At 39.2% G+C, this 23,680-nt stretch overlaps 1 non-coding gene across 1 annotated transcript; it reads right to left on the reverse strand.

The window, feature by feature from the left end:
• Nucleotides 1-609: 609 nt before the first annotated feature.
• LOC122044667 lies at nt 610-715 on the reverse strand. The gene has a single exon (XR_006129691.1). It is a non-coding gene; the product is annotated as a small nucleolar RNA R71 (small nucleolar RNA).
• Nucleotides 716-23,680: the final 22,965 nt, after the last annotated feature.

Here is a 23,680-nt window from a genome sequence, read left to right on the forward strand (position 1 = left end):
TACTTTCTTGTATAACTTTTACTTCTTGTTAATTCTTTTTGTACAAATTCAATTCTGCATTTTTTATTCTTTTATTTTTTTCTTTTTCTGTTGAATTGTCATTTGCTATCTTGTTCTTGTGTATGCGAAGATCTAACTTTGCAGGGGAATTCTTTCCTTTTGACCCTGAGATTGATAGAACTTTCCATAAAAGAAGAATTCTGCAAAGGCAAATTGAAGAACAGGAACATTTGAACATGGCGAATAGACCACTCAAGGATTATGCAGCACCTTATGCAAGAGGTTTTCGATCTAGTATTTCAAGACCTTCAGTGGAAGCTAATAACTTTGAGATCAAACCCGCAATTATATCTATGGTGCAGCAGAACCAATTTGGTGGAGGACCTCATGAAGACCCCAATCAACACTTAGAGGTCTTTTATGAAATATGTGGTACCATGAAAATGAATGGAGTTCCTTCAGAAGCAGTTAGATTATTATTATTTGGGTTTTCTTTAAGAGATAGGGTAAAGCAATGGCTGAATTCTTTGGCCCCTAATAGCATCACCACTTGGGAGCAGTGTGAGCAACAGTTTCTTGATAAATTCTATCCACCAAGCAAAACAGCTCATATGAGGAATTTAATTGCAAGCTTCAAGCAAACTGATTCAGAATCTCTTTTTGAAGCATGGGATAGATATAATAGTATGCTCAGACAATGCCCACATCATGGGTTGGAAAGATGGTTAGTGTTGCACACTTTTTATAATGGTATCAACTATCATACCAAAGTGTCCCTTGATTCAGCTGCTGGAGGGGCACTTATGAATAAAAGTTTAGATGAAGCTGAAGAAATTATTGACAGTGTAGCACAAAATCATCATCAATGGGAAAATGAAAGAAGTGGCGGCTATTCTTCTGTAAACCCAACAATTAAAGCATCAGGGAAGTTTGATGTAGATGCAGTCACTCTTTTGTCTGCAAAATTGGACGCTCTTACAAATAAATTTGAGAATATGGGGACTAGTGCTAATATGGTCAATGCTATTAGTACATCTTGTGAAGTATGTGGGAGTTCAGAGCACTCAAATGACTCATGTCCATTGGGAGCTATCACTGCACAAATCAATCAACTGGAACAATGTGATGCAATCATGAGTTACAATCAAAGGCAGAACAACTCATACTCAAATACTTATAACCCTGGATGGAAGAGCCATCCCAATTTTTCTTACAGAAATAATCAAGATCAAGGACCATCTATGGGGGCAAGACCAAATTTTCAAGCTGGGCAACAAAATTTTCAACATCTATCTTCTCAAGGCTTACCAAAGTAAAATATTGAAAAGATGCTTGAAGAAATTATCTCAAGTAAGAATGAAATGAAGCAAGATTTAGCAAAGCTCATTCAGAGAATGGATAATTCTGAAAAGCATCAAAAGATCCAGGATAGTCAAATTGCCCAACTAGCTTCCTCATCATCCAGAGCACCAGGACAACTTCCAGGAAAACCTGATGTGAATCCTATGAAGCATTGCAATATAATTGAGCTTAGGAGCGGACGGACCTTGGGAGACTCCCAAGTGACTGCTCCAAAAGGGATACAAAAAGAAGAAGAGCTCTCTCCTCTTATACCAAATCAGATTCAAGCTAATGAGGAGAGTACCAATGAGGTTGAAGAGACTCTTCCACTGAACCATCAGAGCAAAGTTGGCCCTTTTCCTCAGAGACTTACAATGCTCAAGAAAGATGAAGAATTTGGCAAGTTTTTAGAAAAAGTTAAGGAAATTTGTGTTGAGGTACCTCTTATTGATGTTATTCTTCAAATGCCTAGATTTGCCAAATTCCTGAAGGATCTCATGTCAAACAAGAGAAGAAGAGGAGAGGTTGAGACCATTGCGCTTAGTGAGGAATGTAGTGCTATTTTGGAGAAGAACACTTCCCCAAAACTAAAGGACCCAGGGAGCTTTTATATTCCTTGCAACATAGGAAAAGAATTTTTTGAAAAAGCTTTTTGTGATTTGGGGGCAAGTGTTAGCCTCATTCCCTATTCAATTTGTAATAAATTAGGTCTCAAAAATATTAAACTTACTACTATGGCACTTCAACTTGCTGATCATTCCTGCAGGTACCCTTTGGGTATTATAGAAGATGTGCCAGTAGAGGTGGATGGGAATGTTATTCCCACAGATTTTGTCGTGTTGGACATGGAAGAGGACCCCAGGATTCCTATCATATTAGGAAGACCTTTCCTTGCTACAGCTGGAGCTATAATTGATGTCAAAAATCATAAGCTTTCTTTGGTAATTGGTAAGGAAAGGTTGGAATATGATTTATCTAATATCTCTAACCATGTCTCGTCTCTTTTAAATGCTTGTAGCAGGACAAGCATTTATAAACTTGAGGAATGGAATTTCCATCCTCATGGAAGGCCACCAAACGAAGGAGACAATGTGGTGGAAGATGTTGGGAGAAGATCTCCCAACAAAAACGAAAAGTATATCTGTCCTCCAAGGGTGAGGAAAAGAAGTGAATGATCAAGTTTGGTCGAGCTAAAGACCTTAAACAAGCGCTTCTTGGGAGGCAACCCAAGGGTTCTTTTAGTTAGTTTTGATTTGTATTTTAATTTCTTTTAGTTTGATGCATTCTTTTGATTTTGTTTTTAGGTTAGGTGCAAAACAGAGCCCGGCCGTGTGCTATACACGGCCAGGCAAAGGTTGCAGAGAAGGGAAGTGCTTGGGCCGTGTCATCCAGACACGGCCGTGTAGGATCTCCCGAGGAGAAAAAGGTCTAGGCCGTGTCTCAAACACGGCCGTGTAAAGAATCCCGAGGAGAAAAAGGTCTAGGCCGTGTCCCAAACACGGCCGTTCAAAGAATTCCGAGAAGAAAGATGGAGAGGCCGTGTCCCAGACACGGCCGTGCGAAGAATCCAGAGAAGGAAGAGGGGGAGGCCGTGTGGATCTGCACGGCCCATGTAGGAGAGTTATTAAAGTCTTCTTTCTACCTTACACGGCCAGATCTTGGTCGTGTTCCGCACACCCCCAACTCTCCAAAACATCTCTTTCTCTCCCAATCTCTTAAAAACTCCTCTCTAATCTCTCAAGATCTCTTAGATCCGGATTCTCCTCCTCTCTAAGACTTGGACTTTTTGTTCTCCTAACCTAAGATCTTTGCTCTTTGAAGTTTTGTTCTTTGAGTTCCATTTTTCCAACCCTAGATAATTCTTCCCCTATCTAAACTCATCAAGATGTCCAACATTTTGAAGAAACTTCACAAAGGAGGTGGTGGATCCAGTGGAGACAAAGAGAAGGAGCCATCAAGGGACAAAGGAAAACAACCAGTGAAGGGCAAAGGCAAAAGGACTTCACGCAACGAAGGTAATGACAATGAATTCAATATTGTGTTTAGAAATGATGATCAAGTAACTAGATTTGCAATTCTTGTCAATAAAAAGATAGTGTGTACTAGATATATGGACCCAACTGTTCTTGATATGCTTGGAATTAGGGAAGATGTAGATTTGATGATTGGGTTTTTGGATTGGAGTGATATTATGTACACACATTTTCCTACATATCCTCGTCTTGTTTTGGAATTTTTAAGTTCATTGGATGTCCATTTTACTAGTGAAGATGATTATTTTGGAAAAATCTCATTTAGACTAATGAATCAAGAATTTCTATGGGCATTTAGTAACTTTAATTCTTGTTTTGGATTAACCACCGGTAGCCCTCGTAGGTTTGATCCAAGGTTTAATTGGAATCATTTTTGGAATGCAATAACTGGGTTAGATCAACCTTATGAGCCTTCAAGAGCTAAGGCCTCCCATATGCAAAACCCCATCTTTAGGTATCTACATAGTGTCATGAGTAAAACTATTTTTGGTAGGGGAGAGAGTGATGGGGTGGTTAAAAAGATAGAGCTTTATGCTTTATGGGCTATGCTTTATAAGGTTGAATTTGATTCTGGTTTTCATTTTGTTCAAACCTTATTAAGATCTGCTAGAGCATCATCGGGATCAATTGTTTTTGGTGGTTTGATTACCCGAATAGCTTATAATTTAAATCTTGATGTTGATGGGTTGGAAATAATTCATGGTAATGACATGATTGACATTGATGCATGTCTTGCTATGAAAATGATCGTTCGGGATGAGAATGGTTTCGCGTTTCCTAGGAGGAGTGGTTCTCCTTTACCCCTTCCTTTTCCTGAACGAACTACTATTCGTAACCCGGCTAATTGGGTAATTTCTGAGTTAGATTTTGAGGATAACCCTTCTATACCTGGAGACACTGAGCCACATCATGAGCCCTCGTCATATGGACACCCGCAGCCTTCTAGTTTTATGGAGCCTGCTAGGCATTCTTTTGCATATGGCACGGGATCTTCTAGGTTTGATTTTTCAGATTTTCGTACGTCTCTAGAATCACTTCATGAGAAGCAAGATGCCCAACGAAAAATGTTGGAGAGGCGCTTCTCTTTATCTGATGATCAGTTTAGGGAGGTACAAAATCATTTTCAGTTTACGAGGAATTTTCAAGGTCAAGTGGCTGAGTTTGTGCAGGATTATGATACTGATCAGGCTAGGATGAGAGATTTTATGCAGAGCATGATGCTTACTAGCCAACAAGTAGATGCTTTATATGAGTATCATAGATCCTTGGGTGAGATTCCAGGTTTTCCTAGTTTTCCTATTGGCTAACCACGTCGTAGACCTCCTTTCCCTCGTCCACCTCCACCTCCTCCACCATATTGATTTCATCGGGACGATGAAAAGTTTAAGTCTGGGGGGGTGTCATGTACTGTTTAGTTTGGTTTTCAGTTTTTAGTTTTTGTTAGTTTTTCATGTTGGTTCTTATTTTCATTGCTTGTTGCTTTATTTTGCTTGTTTTTGAAATAATCATGGTAAAAAAAAAAATTTGAGAACATCAAATCTTCACTTATATGCTTTCTTGGATTCAAGTGAAATGTTAGCACGATTATTGTCTTGATTCATGATGTTCGAATGATGCTAGTAGTAAACTTTGTGTAGTTCTTTTTTCTATCTTGGGAAGCATTAATAAGCTAAAAATCTTATGGTGATGAGTTTTAGTTTTGGTTCAACCTTAAGGATTTTATCTTCACTACACTTGTGCTTGATGCTTGAATAGTTGATGTCATTGAAATAGTCATGATTCATCTTGTTTGCTTAGTACTTGGTTTCCATGGTGATTTCTCAACTTTCATTTTGGTTACTGGATGAGGCTCAAATCATTAAAGCTCATTTGGAAAAATCAAAATATCCCAACATGTGTGCTAAAAGTACATTTGTGAATAAGTTTTGCACAATGCAAACACTTATAAAAAAAATAATAATAAGGGATATAAAAAATAGTTGTCATGAGTGGAATCTAGCAAGTCACCCCTTTGAGACCGAGTTAGGTTACTGGGGAAATGACTGCTTAGCTTCCCTTGAGATTGAGCACACCTTTGAGACCTTGGGTTAGTTGAGAAATATGAACCAAGTGAATGGTGAGTAAGTGCCTATCACTGGTTACTTGTCTTTCACTGGAAACACTAGGAATTCAAATTTGATGACGACTTGACTAGGACATGGATTGAAACTTGAAGGGTGTTGAGTTACTTTTACACTGTGCACAAGATTCTTATGCTTGAACCATACTTTACTTGTTTCCATGATCACGCTTGTTAATGAAACTTTTTGATAGAGTTAGGAAAGTGCACTAGGTTTTATGAATGTGTTGTAGAACATATGAATTTAGACTGCAGCATTTTGCTTGAGGACAAGCAAAGGTTTAAGTCTAGGGGTGTGATGTGCGTAGATTATATACTCTTTTATGCATGTTTTTACGCACATTTACATACTTTGAGCATGTTTGATCTATGCATTTTTATACTTCCAGCTTTCCTTTTAGCATATTTACTCTTTTGGTTCGGAGATCTGCTTTTTGTGCATTTTCTGTACACAGGAGTCGAAATTGGTGAAGATTATGCGTCCTCGGACAAGCTTGGAAGGAATTGAAGGGAGAGAGCATCAGGCCGTGTACCACACACGGCCGTGTAGTTTTAACAGGAAGGGAAGAGGACATGGCCGTGTGAATCTCACATGGTCGTGTCTTGATTTGAAGAAATTAGAGCAGATGCCTTACATGGTCGTGTGAGTTTTCGAGAGGGCAAGCAGGGGGTGTTCGTGTGCACCACACGGGCGTGTAGCGTTTCCAGAGAACATAGGGGTCCTGGCCGTGGGGAGTCACACGGCAGCTTTGGCAGAGAAGGAACTAGACATGGCCGTGTGAATCTCACACGGCCGTGTCATGGGGCCGTGTGGCGCCCTATTTCCTCCTCTATTTAAACCCTCCTTCATGAATTGAAAGGGGATCTCTCCCCCTTTAGGAGAAGGCAAGATTTGGTGGTTTCCTCCCATTCTTGGGAGGATTTCTGGGCGATTCGAGGGGAGTTCTTGACGATTTCGACTCCGGAGCGAGGATAGGATCCAAAGACAAGGCTTCTTCGTAGATAAGTTTTCTCTTTCCCCCTTTTCTTGGTTTCTTGGATTGGGGATTTAAGAAATGCTTGTAATCTTTATTTCTTCGGGTATTCTTCCTCGATTCATGGAGTAGATCTTGTATTCCAGGATTAAGGGAGTATTTGTATGATGGATTGATGTAATCTCTTATGGATTTGCCAATTTCTTGTTTCAATGACATTGTCTTGCTTGTATCAATTAGATCTTGAATGATTAATGGTGATTTGTGCTTAATTCTCATTCTTGATTGGTTGTTTGGATTTCTTGTGGACTTTGTAAAGATAAACTCTCACTCGATCATCTGAGGGATCCACGTGACAGGTGCAAGCCCGTGTAAGGACGTTTGAGAGATAATCTTGAAGAGGAAATAGGAATATTCAAGAGAGTAGGATGGATCTTGTGATTAGTTTCTTGTATCTTGATAGATTAATAAGTTGTGGGCTTCTATGTTGATATCCGAGGAAGGCATAGTAATAGGTGTGCTTCTGTGTAAGGACAACGTAGGTTCACGTCTAATTGATCATATTTAGATACATTTCTCAGTCCTTAGCCGGTTATCTATTGCAAGAGAGAACCGACAACTTTCTACAAGTGTTTGGCAATTGAGGGATAAGAATTGGTGAACCATTTACATTCAAGAAATCTTACAAAGAAACCGAAACTCCTAGAATCTCCCTTTATCATAACCCAAAACACTAAACTCTTATTTGTTGATCTTTAATATTAGATTTGTTTACCTTCACTTTGCATTTGAAACAATTGGATAGTTGTTTAGCTAATTCGCATTGAGACATTTCTAGTGCTTATTCCAGTCCCAGTGGATACGATAATCTTTTATATTACCTAGACACTGAGCAAAAGTCCAGTCGGTCTGGAGGACCGGTCTGGCAATAAGTATACTCTCCTGAGTGGAGTAGGTGAGGACGCGTTCTCCGCTGAGGGAAAAGTAGGCGTCAGTTCAACCTAGGGTTTCCGTTCGAAAATATAAAGTCAGAATTGGATAGTCCAATGACTATCAAATACTTAATTGTACATATTTCTATTATCCTAACTTTTCTTTGCAGGGTATGTTGGACTAACATATTTTGTAGGAAGTGAACTTGGAGAAGCAACCTCACTGCAAGGCGCGAGGGTGCCCTCATGGAGCTTGAGGGCACCCTGGACCTTGGCGCGAGGGCGCCCTCATGGATCTTGAGGGTGCCCTGGACCTTGGCACGAGGGCGCCCTCATGGAGGTTGAGGGCGCCCTCAAGCAGATAAGGGGTGACTTCTTCAGCCCTTATCGGTGCTGCGGATCTGGTGGCATTAAGGGCGCCCTCCATGGTGTTAGAGGTGACCTCCATAGGCTATATAAGCCTGTCTCGAGTAGAGGCTTAGAACAACATCGAAAAAGCAATCTTTCTTCAGTGCACTGCTAACAAGACGATCTGGTTGAGCTATAGCACGACCCCGATGACCCGAAGCTGTGAAGTTTCAATTTCTTATTATTGGTATAGTTTTTCAATACAGTATTATTATAATAATCTCTTGTAATATTTACGAGCTTATAGTTGTTGCCCATAGTAAACGCTCAACGAGCATGGGCCTTTGAGTAGGAGTCGCCGCAGGCTCCGAACCAAGTAAATACCTGTGTTTGCTTATGTCTCTGTATTTTATATTTCCACTGCATTTACTCGTTGATTTTCTAAAACGAAAAGTGAAAGCCACGAGCGCTATTCACCCCCCTCCCCTCTAGCGCGTCTCGACCCAACAATTGGTATCAGAGCGGGGTCGCTTCGATTTGGTGCAACCACAAATCATGCATTTTTCGTAGTGATTTTTAGTTTTTCAGAGTCAATCGGAATCGATATTATTACCGCCTTCTGATCTAGTTTTTTCGTAATTGAATTATTCCTCAAAGTTGGTGCAACACCACTCGAGTTCGCGTGTTTATTTTTTTAACTCGCACTACTAAATCCAAGACCTAGTCTTGGAATCTTTATTGTTTATTTTTCTGTGTGCCAGATTCATTACTCAAATGGCCCATCAAGAAGGCTACTGGAAAGGCTGAATGGAGTCATACCTCCAGACCTAGTTTGAGATGTGGATGATCATCAAGACTGGGATCTTGCTTCCACTCGATGGCTCGGGAAAACTAGTTTCATGCGAGAACTGGGATGCAAGTGTAATAAAAAAAAGTTGAAGCCAATGCATGCTAAAGCAACCTGCACCCTCCAATGTGGATTAATGAAGGAGGAGCTAAACCGCATCAGCCTGTTCTCGAGCGCCAAAGAATTATGGGAAAAGCTGATCGAGTTGCACGAGGGTACATTAGACACCAAGGTAAGTAAGAGGGATCTCATTTTTAACAAATTATATAATATAAAGTTGTAGGAGGGTGAAACGGCAAGCTAATTGCATGCACGCATCCAAGATCTCCTCAACGGTCTCCATGCAATCGGAAAAAAGTGGAAAATAGAGACATAATCAAGTACTCACTCAATGCTTTTCCGAGGAATACCTTGTGGGAATCCATGGTAGATGCTTACAAGGTATCCAAGGATTTATCTTTAATTAAACTTGATGAACTATTTTATGAATTTGAATTACATTAACAAATTAATGCTCGATCGGCCGAGAAGAGTATTGCTTTAATTGCAGGTACAAGCAGAACCCGAGAACCTAAAACGAAGCGTAGAACCCAATCCGAGTCCAAAGACGAATCAGATTCAAAAGACGACTACTGTCGAACTTGTAAAGCTCGTACGAAAGGTGTGCAAAAAAAAAAGGCGACTCAAACAAACACAAAGGTCAAGACTGGAGTTACATGTTATGGTTGTAACCAGAAAGGACACTACAAGCTGGATTATCCAAACCAAAAGCAACGAAGAAGGAAGGTGTTGAAGTCAACTTGGTCCGAGTCATCAGATGAATCTGAGTCTGACGAAGAAGAACAAGCAACCTTCCTCGCTCTAACAGTACAAGCACATGTTGCCAAAACCGAGTCCGATTCAGAAACTGAGAGTGAATCAATAATCGAGTCCGAGTGAAGCCACGAATCTGTATCCATTTCCAAAGGGTCGAACCCCACTGTAAGTTCTCTATTCGCTGGGACTCAATTAGACGATTTACAAAACTTAGTTCCTTATTTGTTAAAGAAATTGGCTAAATCCAACGTCCGGGTTAAGTCACTCCAAAAGGAGAAAACAACCCTTAAGGAAGTGACTAACTCGAGTCCTTTGACTGAGTCAGTTCAAATTGGAAGCTCAACTCAAGTCCAACAACTTGAGGAAGAGAATTCCAATTTGAAAACTCAAGTTAAAGAACTTAAAGACACATTGGAATGTTCACATTGGGTTCCAAGAATCTTAATCTGATTCTTGGAAAACAAAGAGTCGTTTACAATAAATTCGGACTTGGATGTAAGCATAAACAAAAATTCAAATTGTATTTATCAATTATAAATAGATTAAATAGAAACATAGTCCAAACATGGGTCCCCAAGTCAAACTTGGTTAATCAAGTTAGACTTGGACTATATTGGGTCCCCAAGGATCAAATTCACTATCTTGATAGACCCTATAGAGGCTATGATCCATGGGGAGCCAATAGAAAGACCATCTTTATCAATAGATAGAATTGTCTGATGCATGCTTTTACTACTTTTTACTATATATGCTTAGACTAGGATAGTTAAGGACCTAGGCATGATTTACACTTGACTAGTTAGACCTAGGAGTTAAAATAAGGAAATTAAATATTCAATTTCTTTGAAAGGTTTTGTCTAGAAGTGGTAGATGATCCCATACCCAAGAAGGCCTAGTACCTCGCCACAGCCTGGAAGCCGATCTTCGAAATAAAATATTTAATTAACTTATTTTAAAACCTGAGTCTAACTTAAATGTAAATCAATCCTTAGATGGAATTTAATTGAAGATTAAAGTTAACCATATCATAAAATTGTTAAGGTTCCCTCATTGATAATTTAGAAAAAGGGTGAGATGGACCTAGGATTAAAATAGTCAATCAATTCAATGAACTTAATTAATTTCGAAAAGAAAAAATTAATTTTAATTTCAATTTCAATTTTATCATAATTAACTTCAAAATCTTACTTAATTTTATAATTTTAAAATCATAATTAATTTCAAAATATTCCATAAATATTTTCAAAATGATAATTACTTTCAAATCATTATAATTATCAAAAAGTTAATTATTTTCAAGTAATTTAATTTTCAAAATCTTAATCATAGTAAAGATTTGAAAATCTTAATTATTTGATTATTATAATTAAATTTTCAAATCATTAATTCTTAGACTTTCAAAAAAAACTTAATTAATTTTCATGATAACTAATTTTCAACTCATACTTAAGAGTATCATTTCAAACTTAATTTTTATTATATTTTCAAAATCTTTAAAATTTTAAGTGTTTACTCATTTGAAAGTCAAACTCATTGAAAATTTAAACATATATTTTAAATCTCAATATTTTTCTTAAATATTGATAAAATTAAAATAAAGTTATCTTCACCTCACACTCACTCATAAGCTGAACATGCTTGATAACCTAGAATGAGTAAGATAGAAAAGTAGGAAAATATAAAATAACTATTATATTTTTTTATTCTACATGCTTGGACACTAGGACCCTAAGGATTTATTTTGCCATTAATTAAAGGGGAGTGCAAAGTACTTAACTGAGCTTTTTATTAACATCCATTTTAAGCTAAGTACTTAACTAGGTTTTGATCAATTTTTTTTAAAACTAATCTTTTATAAAAAAAAAAATCTTTTTAAACCAAGTTTTTTTTCAAAATTTTTTCAAAAAACCTAAGTACTTGACAAAGTTTTTTTGAAAATGCTAAAGTATTTTCAAAACATTTCAAAATTAGCTAAGTGTTTTTCAAAGCAATTATTTTTAAAAGTGATCCTGTCTGAGAAGCTGAACAAGACGGAGATCCGGAAGAAGAAAACCCACTACGCTGATGAAGAATAATACTCGTAGAACACCGATCCGAGAAACCCAAAGTGGATCGGGAAAAACAGAGTCCCCGAAGGTCCTCCTCGCACAAAGACCCGATGACGAAGAAGAAATCCAAATCTGAAGAGGAAAAACCCAGATCCGAAGCTTCCAAGACTTCCTGCGCACAAGAGACCAACCAACACTACCGTCAGTGACCTAAGACCGGGGTGGGAATCCCTGGCTAGGCCCTCCGACGCTCAGGTCAGTGATCTCTCTCAGTGTGGAAGAAGGAGGAAGAAGATGAACAGTAGTTAAAAAATTAGGGTTATGAATGTGCACGATGATGTGAACTTACCTAGCCAACGGAGAGGATTCTCCTTTTTATACCACTTCATATAACCTCCGTAGTCATGAAGTGGACCCCGGTCTGTTAGAGTTCGTTATGAGATGACGTCAGCGGCGTACTTTTGGTAAATGACTTTTAAGGAATCTTTTTTGTACCCCAGATATACCTTCTTTGTCGTTTAGTACCTGCAAAATAATCTGGGAGCATATTTCCCGCCAAAATATATAACACCTGTCATGCATTTACATATTACAGATATCCTCGTTAATTATCTTCTTTGAAATATTCATTTATGATCCTTTCTCATGCAGCTTCATGCAGTTTCTATTTGCATCCTTTTTATATTAATAAACTGCATTTTATCCAGTATCTTTCCAAGGTATTGATCGACCGACCCGTACTGGCTCTCCCATTGAAGGTATGTCCCGGCCGATATTAGCCTACCTTTGTCCTGAAGTTATGTCCCGACCGATATTAGCCTACTCCACTTAGAGTATATATATCTTTCCCTTGGGAGGCGTATTTCGGTCGATATAGGCTTACCTCCTATCGGGGTATGTCCTGGCCGATATTAGCCTACCTTCATCCTGAAGGTATGTCCCGGCCGATATTAGACTACCTTCGTCCTGAAGTTTTGTCCCGGCCGATATTACCCTACTCCACTTAGAGTATATATATCTTTCCCTTGGGAGGCGTATTTCGGTCAATATAGGCTTACCTCCTATCGGGGTATGTCCTGCCCGATATTAGCCTACCTTCATCCTGAAGGTATGTCCCGACCGATATTAGCCTACCTTCATCCTGAAGTTATGTCCCGGCCGATATTAGCTTACCTTCATCCTGAAGGTATGTCCCGGCCGATATTAGCCTACCTTCATCCTGAAGGTATGTCCCGACCGATATTAGCCTATCTCTTTTTCTTTTCCTTCCTCCTTTTCTTTCCTCACTGGGAGACCCACAATACCTAACCCATATCACTAGCCTTCCCTCCAAGTCTAGTCGAAGGAGGTGTCAACCGACTGACTAGACATCAGTTTTTATTTTTTTTCTTATTCTTCTTCCATCTTTCTTTATTACACTTGGTAAACTGCCCACTTTTTCCAGAACTTCCTTGATTATGATTTGCTTTTCGACGGTAAGAAATTGTTGGAGGCGCACGACGAGGCGTCACCAACCCTTACATGATTCGATTTGTCGCATGACGAGGAGTCACAGTCGTCAAGCTATTGTTGTAAGTCTTTTTAATTATATGTTATTAACTTCTTATCACTTCCTCTAACCGCATTATTATTTTGTTTAGTTCCTTGCCTTAAGTATTCATTTAGACCAACTGCTCATTGCTATGAAAAGGGATAATAGTAAATTAAGGGCCCAAATAGAAGCTTTGAAAGCTATTCTTCCTCCTTCCCACAATGATCTCCCTCAATTACGAGAAAAAATAGCCTTACAGAATCAACAATTGGAAGCTCTGAAGAAAGAACTGCAGCATCGACACCAATTATTAGAAAACAAAGAGCTTGAGAGGAAAACCTTGGAGTTACAAGTCGATCGGTTAAACTCCAGCCTCCAGGTGGAAACTACTTTGAAGGACAAAGCTATTTCAGATGTTTCTCATAAAAACATTGCCTTAGAGAAAATAGAGAGGCTTCACAATATTTTTCTTTCTGAGCAGGTTCAAGATTTATTATCAAAAGAATTTGCTCTTCTACAAGAGCAAGAACAAAGAAAGGCTCAGGATGCAGAGATATCCTCACTCCAAAAAGAACTAGAACAACTTAAATTGGAAAGAGACATTTTCAAAGATGAAAATACTAATCTACAAGCCGAATTTCAGAGTTAGAAGGAGCATGAGGAAGACCGATGGGAGGACAAGCGTTTAGCCTATCTGAGGTCTTCGAAGTTTAATGATGAATATGTCCGCCGTATAATAGGGACTTTAAATTATTCCGTGACAGGAGTTATTCAACAATTAAGGGAAGGTGGTTATCTATCTTGAGAACCCTCCTCTCTATTCATAAACCGTCGCAGACTTAATCAGGAATTGCCCAAAACTTGACAAGAAATTTTGAGTAAGCATGATTATGTATTCATAAAAGACTTGTAATTAAATACTTGCATTTTTGTAAAAATTTGTACTTACCTGCTTTCCTGACCTTTGTTATCTTGCTACTGCTTCCTTTGAGATGTTCGTGAGAATAAGTACTATCTTGTTCAAGAATTCTTTCTTATTTCTCGAAGTTATGCATTGTTTTGATAAACTCCTCCATTTGTGGTATCTTAATTGATCATATGATTTTGAACAATAAGACTTTCCATAAACTCCTTGAACTTCGATCAGGCATGACTATATATATATATATATATATAAGATTCCATCTGTATTCCAGAAGGGCGTATAATCCTGAGCAACTTTATGTGAAAATTTCCCTAGGATTTATTCACTCCGGTGGGGAGTATAACCTCGAGCGATTTTAGATAAAGAACTCCATATGATTGAAACTTCTAATCGGGTATGTGATCCTGAGCAGTAATATATAAGTAAATCATACAAATCTCATAAGACTATGAATTCTGACCAGGAGTATAATTTTGAATGATTATATATAAAGAACTCCATATGATTGTAACTTCTGATCAAGTGTTTGATCCTGAGCAGTAATACAAAAAGAAATCATAAGAATCTCATAAGACTATGAATTCTGACCGGGAGTATAATTTTGAATGATTATATATATAAAGAACTCCATATGATTGCAACTTCTGATCAAGTGCTTGATCCTGAGCAGAAATATATAAGGAAATCATAAGAATCTCATAAGACTATGAATTTTGACCGGGAGTAAAATTTTGAAATAATTCCCACTGAATTTTGAATCCTGGTCAGGAGTGTAATTCTGAGTGACAAAGAAATCTAGATGCCTTTGAATTTCGGTCGGGCGTGTGATCCCGAGTGATTCGGGTCCACAAATTATTGTGCTGCATCAATCACGCATGATTTTACTCATAATAGTTTAAAGTGTCCGGTTCCTCCCATGAAGACCTGTCCGACTTACTTCATGAGATTTCCCGATCGACTATGCTTTTATGATAGTTTAAAGTCTCTGGTTCCTCCCATGAAGACCCGTCCGAGTTACTTCATGAGATTTCCCAATCGACTATGCTTTTATGATAGTTTAAAGTCTAAGGTTCCTCCCATTAAGACCCGTCCGAGTTACTTCATGAGATTTCCCGATCGACTATGCTTTTATGATAGTTTAAAGTCTCCGGTTCCTCCCATGAAGACCCGTCCGAGTTACTTCATGAGATTTCCCAATCGACTATGCTTTTATGATAGTTTAAAGTCTCCGGTTCCTCCCATGAAGAACCGTCAGAGTTACTTCATGAGATTTCCCGATCGACTATTGTTATGTGATGGTTTAAAGTCTCCGGTTCCTCCCATGAAGACCCGTCCGAGTTAATTCATGAGATTTCCCGATCGACTATGCTTTTTTGATAGTTTAAAGTCTCCGGTTCCTCCCATGAAGACCCGTCAGAGTTACTTCATGAGATTTCCCGATCGACTATTGTTATGTGATGGTTTAAAGTCTCCGGTTCCTCCCATGAAGACCCGTCAGAGTTACTTCATGAGATTTCGCGATCGACTAATGTTATGTGATGGTTTAAAGTCTCCGGTTCCTCCCATGAAGACCCGTCCGAGTTACTTCATGAGATTTCCCGATCGACTATGATTTTATGATAGTTTAAAGTCTCCGGTTCCTCCCATGAAGACCCGTCCGAGTTACTTCATGAGATTTCTCGATCGACCATGCTTTTATGATAGTTTAAAGTCTCCGGTTCCTCCCATGAAGACTCGTCAGAGTTACATCATGAGATTTCCCGATCGACTATGCTTTTATGATAGTTTAAAGTCTCCGGTTCCTCCCATGAATACCCGTCCGAGTTACTTCATGAGATTTCCCGATCGACAATGCTTTTATGATAGTTTAAAGTCTCCGGTTCCTCCCATGAAGACCCGTCCGAGTTACTTCATGAGATTTCCCGATCAACTATGCTTTTATGATAGTTTAAAGTCTCTGGTTCCTCCCATGAAGACCCGTCAGAGTTACTTCATTAGATTTCCTGATCGACTATTGTTATGTGATGGTTTAGAGTCTCCGGTTCCTCCCATGAAGACCCGTCCGAGTTACTTCATGAGATTTCCCGATCGACTATGTTCTGTGATGGTTTAAAGTCTCCAGTTCCTCCCATGAAGACCCGTCCGAGTTACTTTATGAGATTTCCCGATCGACTATGCTTTTATGATAGTTTAAAGTCTCCGGTTCCTCCCATGAAGACCGTTAGAGTTACTTCATGAGATTTCCCGATCGACTATTGTTATGCGATGGTTTAAAGTCTCCGGTTCCTCCCATGAAGACCCGTCCGAGTTACTTCATGAGATTTCCCGATCGACTATGCTTTTATGATAGTTTAAAGTCTTCGGTTCCTCCCATGAAGACCCGTCCGAGTTACTTCATGAGATTTCCCGATCGACTATGCTTTTATGATAGTTTAAAGTCTCCGGTTCCTCCCATGAAGACCCGTCCGAGTTACTTCATGAGATTTTCCGATCGACTATTGTTATGTAATGGTTTAAAGTCTCCGGTTCCTCCCATGAAGACCCGTCCGAGTTACTTCATGAGATTTCCCGATCGACTATGTTCTGTGATGGTTTAAAGTCTCCGGTTCCTCCCATGAAGACCCGTCCGAGTTACTTCATGAGATTTCCCGATCGACTATGCTTTTATGATAGTTTAAAGTCTCCGGTTCCTCTGACCTTAGAGTTACTTCATGAGATTTCCCGATCGACTATTGTTATGTGATGGTTTAAAGTCTCTGGTTCCTCCCATTAAGACCCGTCCGAGTTACTTCATGAGATTTCCCGATCGACTATGCTTTTATGATAGTTTAAAGTATCTGGTTCCTCCCATGAAGATCCGTCCGAGTTACTTCATGAGATTTCCCGATCGACTATGCTTTTATGATAGTTTAAAGTCTCCGGTTCCTCCCATGAAGACCCGTCAGAGTTACTTCATGAGATTTCCCGATCGACTATTGTTATGTGATGGTTTAAAGTCTCCGGTTCCTCCCATGAAGACCCGTCCGAGTTACTTCATGAGATTTCCCGATCGACTATGCTTTTATGATAGTTTAAAGTCTCCAGTTCCTCCCATGAAGACCCATCCGAGTTACTTCATGAGATTTCCCGATCGACTATGCTTTTATGATAGTTTAAAGTCTCCGGTTCCTCCCATGAAGACCCGTCAGAGTTACTTCATGAGATTTCCCGATCGACTATTGTTATGTGATGGTTTAAAGTCTCCGGTTCCTCCCATGAAGACCCGTCAGAGTTACTTCATGAGATTTCCCGATCGACTATTGTTATGTGATGGTTTAAAGTCTCCGGTTCCTCCCATGAAGACCCGTCCGAGTTACTTCATGAGATTTCCCGATCGACTATGCTTTTATGATAGTTTAAAGTCTCAGGTTCCTCCCATGAAAACCCGTCCGAGTTACTTCATGAGATTTCCCGATCGACTATGCTTTTATGATAGTTTAAAGTCTCCGGTTCCTCCCATGAAGACCTGTCCGAGTTACTTCATGAGATTTCCCGATCGACTATGCTTTTATGATAGTTTAAAGTCTCCGGTTCCTCCCATGAAGAGCTGTCAGAGTTACTTCATGAGATTTCCCGATCGACTATGCTTTTATGATAGTTTAAAGTCTTCGGTTCCTCCCATGAAGACCCGTCCGAGTTACTTCATGAGATTTCCCGATCGACTATTATTTGAGGGAAACTAAAATGCTTGCACCAACCTTGTGATGTTTTTAACGTCTTTGAGAATCCTTAAGGAAGCCTGGTCGGTTCCGACTTAAAGCCCCCTATTGACAGATACTTGAGCGGACTTTGCTGCCTGGGATATTGCTATTAATAATAGTTTCGCCTTTTATAATGATCCCTATTTTCTTTCTTATTTTTCAAAACAAAATAGTCTTCTGTATGATGGTTGTTGGTCCTGTGATAAGTGCACCATCTTCTTGGTGCTTCTTGCTGCATCTCCACATGCTGTATTGCTTATGGATGATATTCTGGATGATGATAGGGTGGGTGAATTACTCTAGGTCCTCTTGGTGGAGGAACAGGAACAGGAGTTTTCTCCTTAATAGGAGCAGGAGAAGAAGTGGTATCTTCTTTTCGACGTGCAGCCTGAGCTTCTTCGACATTAATAAACTCAGTAGCACATTCAATTAATAAGTCAAAGTTGGCAGGAGGATTTCTCACCAGATCTTTAAAGAAATTATTATCATTTAAGCCTTGAGAAAAAGCACTTACCAATATCTCAGTGGTATCATTGGGCACATCGATGGCTACCTGATTGAATCTCTTAATATAGGCTCTAATGGACTCTTTAGATCCCTGTTTAATTAAAAATAAGCTCCAAGGAGTTTTATGATACTTCTTGTTGCTGGAAAATGATGCAAGAAAACCTTCTTGAAATCTTTAAACCTTCAGATAGAATTCTCCGGTAATCTTTTAAACCAGTGTTGAGCTGCTCCTCCGAGTGTCGTAAGGAACATCCAACACTTTACTCCATCAGAAAATTGTTGTAGTAGCACTACATTCTCAAATTTTAACAAATGATCTTCTGGATCTGTAGTCCCAGTGTACTCGCTGATCTGAAGATTTTGATACCTCTTAGGAAGTAGATCATCAAGTACACTTTGAGAGAATGGAGAAATGATTCTTTCCGGCGAGCTATCGCTAGTTATCATCTTGACTTTGCGCTTTTCTCTGTCTGGTGCTTTGCCAGAGGATTCTTGAAATATAGGCTTTCATCCTCCTTGTTCCAAAGGAGTGCGAAGGAAAGCTCGAGGACGCCTAGTTGGGGAAGCTGTGGCCGGAGGGAAATATACATGTTCTTCTTCTTCTGGCTCCTTTCCTTTCCGGTGCTCAGTAGTCGAAATTGCTGGATTATGAGCTACTGGCAGAGTAGCTCCAGTATGAGCTTGAAGTTGTTGTTGTTGTTGTTGCAAAGCTTTTTGTACATGAGAATTAATAAGAAAATCTAGATATTCACGGTTAATAGTGAGTAAATTCGATTTTCCAGCCTCTTCCATCTTGTAGTCTCAAATTCAGGTGAAGTTCCCACAGACGGCGCCAAATTTGATCCTGTCTGAGAAGCTGAACAAGACGGAGATCCGGAAGAAGAAAACCCACTACGCTGATGAAGAATAATACTCGTAGAACACCGATCCTTGAAACCCAAAGCGGATCGGGAAAAACAGAGTCCCCGAAGGTACTCCTCGCACAAAGACCGGATGACGAAGAAGAAATCCAAATCTGAAGAGGAAAAACCTAGATCCGAAGCTTCCAAGACTTCCTGCGCACAAGAGACCAACCAACACTACCGTCAGTGACCTAAGACCGGGGTGGGAATCCCTGGCTAGGCCCTCCGACGCTCAAGTCAGTGATCTCTCTCGGTGTGGAAGAAAGAGGAAGAAGATGAACAGTAGTTGAAAAATTAGGGTTATGAATGTGCACGATGATGTGAACTTACCTGGCCAACGAAGAGGATTCCCCTTTTTATACCACTTCATATAACCTCCGTAGTCATGAAGTGGACCCCGGTCTGTTAGAGTTTGTTATGAGATGACATCAGCGGCGTACTTGTGGTAAATGACTTTTAAGGAATCTTTTTTGTACCCCAGATGTACCTTCTTTGTCGTTTAGTACCTGCAAAATAATCTGGGAGCATATTTCCCGCCAAAATATATAACACCTGTCATGCATTTACATATTACAGATATCCTCGTTAATTATCTTCTTTGAAATATTCATTTATGATCCTTTCTCATGCAGCTTCATGCATTTTCTATTTGCATCCTTTTTATATTAATAAACTGCATTTTATCCAGTATCTTTCCAAGGTATTGATCGACCGACCCGTACTGGCTCTCCCTTTGAAGGTATGTCCCGGCCGATATTAGCCTACCTTTGTCCTGAAGTTATGTCCCGGCCGATATTAGCGTACTCCACTTAGAGTATATATATCTTTCCCTTGGGAGGCGTATTTCGGTCGATATAGGCTTACCTCCTATCGGGGTATGTCCTGGTCGATATTAGCCTACCTTCATCCTGAAGGTATGTCCTGGCCGATATTAGCCTACCTTCGTCCTGAAGTTATGTCCCGGCCGATATTAGTCTACTCCACTTAGAGTATATATATCTTTCCCTTGGAAGGCGTATTTCGGTCAATATAGGCTTACCTCCTATCGGGGTATGTCCTGGCTGATATTAGCCTACCTTCATCCTGAAGGTATGTCCCGGCTGATATTAGCCTACCTTCGTCCTGAAGTTATGTCCCGACCGATATTAGCTTACATTCATCCTGAAGGTATGTCCCGGTCGATATTAGCCTACCTTCATCCTGAAGGTATGTCCCGACCGATATTAGCCTATCTCTTTTGCTTTTCCTTCCTCCTTTTCTTTCCTCACTGGGAGACCCACAATACCTAACCCATATCAAAAAGCTAAGTTCCTATCAACTTCTTTTGAAAGTTAAGTACTTGACAAAGTCTTTTTTAAAAAGGCTAAAGTATTTTCAAAGAATTTTGCTAAGTATTTATCCAAACAATTTTTAAAACTTAAAATTAACTAAGTTTGTTATGCTACCTTTCAGGGGGAGTTTAAAATAAAATGGACTATTGTTTTCTATCTTTTAAACAACCTTTTCTCCACTTTTTTTTTATTTATGTCAAAAGGGGAAAGAAAAGTCAAAGTTAATAAAAAGTTAAGAATTTAGACATAATCTTTTAACTAAGGGAGAGCATAAAGAAATTTTTTTTATGAATTAATTTTATACTCATTCATACTTAAATTCCTTTATTATCTTGCTATGTTTTACTTAACTTTGAACCATGTTGTCATATTCAAAAAGGGGGAGATTGTTGGTGCAGGAAGCATCCGACGATCGAACCTATGTTTTGATTATATCAAAGGGTTCAAAGTTAGTTACCTTGTTATTTAATGTGTTTGAATGAGATTGCAAGAAAGTCCTAAGTGTACTTAGGCAAAAGCCCTAACTGTGGTTAGGTAGGTGGAAAACCCTAGGGGGTGGTAACCCTAGGTCCTAGGGGGTGGTAACCCTAAGTGAAGAAAAGTCCTAGCTACGGTTAGGCAAAGGGAAAATCCTAGGGAGCGATAACCTTAGGTTCTAGGGGGTGGTAACCCTAGGTGGAAAGCCTTGGCAGGTCGAGAGCTTCGGGCAAAATCCTAGGTGGTGGTAACCCTAGGTTGAAAAGTCCTGGTGTCGCCAACCAGGTGGAAGTTTGGATGGGTCGTGGAGCGGACATCCAGCAGAAAGTCCTAGAGCCTCGAATGCTGAGCAAAAGTCCAATCGGTCTGGAGGACCAGTCTGGCAACAGGTATACTCTCCTAAGTGGAGTAGGTGAGGACGCGTTCCCCGCTGAGAGAACAGTAGGCGTCGGTTTGACCTAGGGTTTTTGGTCAGAAATCCGAAGTCAGAACTGGATTGTCCAATGACTGTCAAATACTTTAATTGTACATATTTCTATTATCCTAATTTTGTTTTGCAGGGTATGTTGGACTAACATATTTTGCAGGAAGTGAACCTGGAGAAGCAACCTCGTTACAAGGCGTGAGGGCGCCCTCATGGAGCTTAAGGGAGCCCTGGACCTTGGCACGAGGGCACCCACAGGGAGCTTGAGGGCACCCTGGACCTTGGCACGAGGGCGCCCTCATTGGGGTTGAGGGTGCCTTCAATCAGATAAGGGGCTACTTCTCCAGCCCTTATAGATGCTGCGGATCTGGTGGCATTGAGGGCACCCTCCATGGTGTTGGAGGCGCCCTCCGCATGTTATATAAGCCTGTCTCAAGTAGAGGCTTAGAACAACATCGAAAAAGTAATCTTTCTTCAGTGCACTACTAACGAGACAATTCGGTTGAGCTATAACAAGATTCCAATGACCCGAAGCTGTGAAGTTTCAATTTCTTATTGTCGGTATAGTTTTTCAATATAGTATTATTGTAATAATATCTTGTAATATTTGCAAGCTTATAGTTGTTTCCAAAGTAAACGCTCAATGAGCATGAGCCTCTGAGTAGGAGTCGTCACAGGCTCCGAACCAAGTAAATCCCTGTGTTTGCTTGTGTCTCTGTGTTTTATATTTCCGCTGCATTTATTCGTTGATTTTCCAAAACGAAAAGTGAAAGCCATGTGTGCTATTCACCCCCCCCCCCCCTAGTGTGTCTCGATCCAACATATCTGATTTATTTTGTAGTTATAGTAGACTTAATTATAGCTTGAGTTTGGATTTATTTTGTTAGAGTTGAATTTGTTGTTTAAGCTTGTATTTGATTTATTATGTTTAAATTTATAGTTTAGGTTTGAATTTAATTTATTAGATTTGTTTTATTTTTAGGTAGTGGATTTCATTTTTGGATATGTAATATTGGTTTGGTCCTACTTGCTAGGTTAGGCAAACTTTTAGAACTCATGCTTAGTTGATTTTTTAGTGTATGTTGTTAATAAAATAAAAGTTTTATTTGCCGAGCTAGATTTATAACCGAGTTCGGATTTATTGTACATAGCTCATTGAGATCCAAGTATCATATCTAGGTACTTGGATCTAGTGGTGATTTTTTCTAATAATTCTTTTAAATTAGTTATTTTAATTTTTAAATTAGAATTTTCTTCCTCAAGTATTTCAACTTGAGTTAAATTAGGGTTTTCAATTTTGGAGTTTTGGTGTTCCTTAAGGTGTTAATTTTCCTTAAGGAGAAGGTTAATTTCATTTTCATATTTAGTTAATTTTTTATTCATGCATTAAATAATTTTTAAAAATTTAGCAGTTAAGTTAGATTTTACCTCATCGGAACCTTTGGAAACAAATACGGACTCATGGTTTGACTCGTCTTCTTGTTCTAACTTTCTTTCTGACTCAAGTTTGGTTGTCATAAGTGCGAAGTAGTTGTTCTGCTTAGGTTCATCGTTGTCTGATTCCTCCAAGGATTAATCATCCCAAGTCACCTTGAGGGCCTTTTTCTTCTTGAATTTCTTCGGTTTGCCCTCCTAGAGATTTGGGCACTCATGCTTGTAGTCCCCTTTTTGTTCCATTTGTAGCAAGTGATCTTCACGTTTGTGTCGTTGGATGTTGATTTGATCACCTTTTGTAAGTCCTTCTTTATGAAGTTATTCTTTCTTCTAGTGAATATTTTTCTGACCATGTTCATTAGTTGTTCTTCTTCATCTGTTTCTGAGTCAGATTCATCTTCTGACTCAAGCTTGACTTGAGTTCTAGTCTTCGTTTCCTTTGATGAACCTACTAGAAAAGCCACACTTTTATCGACCTATTTTGAGTTAATCCATTCGTGAAATTCAAGTTCACCAAACAACTCATCTGATTTTAATTTGTTTAAATTCCCTGAAACTTTATAGACATCTACTAAAGATGCCCACTGTGCATTTCGAGGAAAAGAATTTAAGGTATACCTTATTGTATCCATGTTCTCCAGTTAATGGTCAATTAAGTGAAGCCTGTTTAGAATGTCTTTGATTCTTGCATGTAGCTGAGTTGTTGTTTCTCCATCCTATATCTTAATATTAAATAGATTGTTTAACAATAAGTCACACTTCGTTACCTTTGTAATGCTTGTATCTTCGTGAAGATTGGTTAGTTTTTCATAGAGTTCCTTGGCGTTCTCAAACGGTCCAACCTAATTAAGTTTTTCCTTGGTCAGTCTGTATTGAAGAGTGTTTACAACTTTGAACTCAATTTGTGCCTTCTTCTTCATCTCTCAGTTCTAATTTTCTAGGTTGAGAGGT

Source organism: Zingiber officinale, chromosome 2A, assembly GCF_018446385.1.
Source record: "Zingiber officinale cultivar Zhangliang chromosome 2A, Zo_v1.1, whole genome shotgun sequence".
Taxonomy (NCBI): Eukaryota; Viridiplantae; Streptophyta; class Magnoliopsida; order Zingiberales; family Zingiberaceae; genus Zingiber; species Zingiber officinale.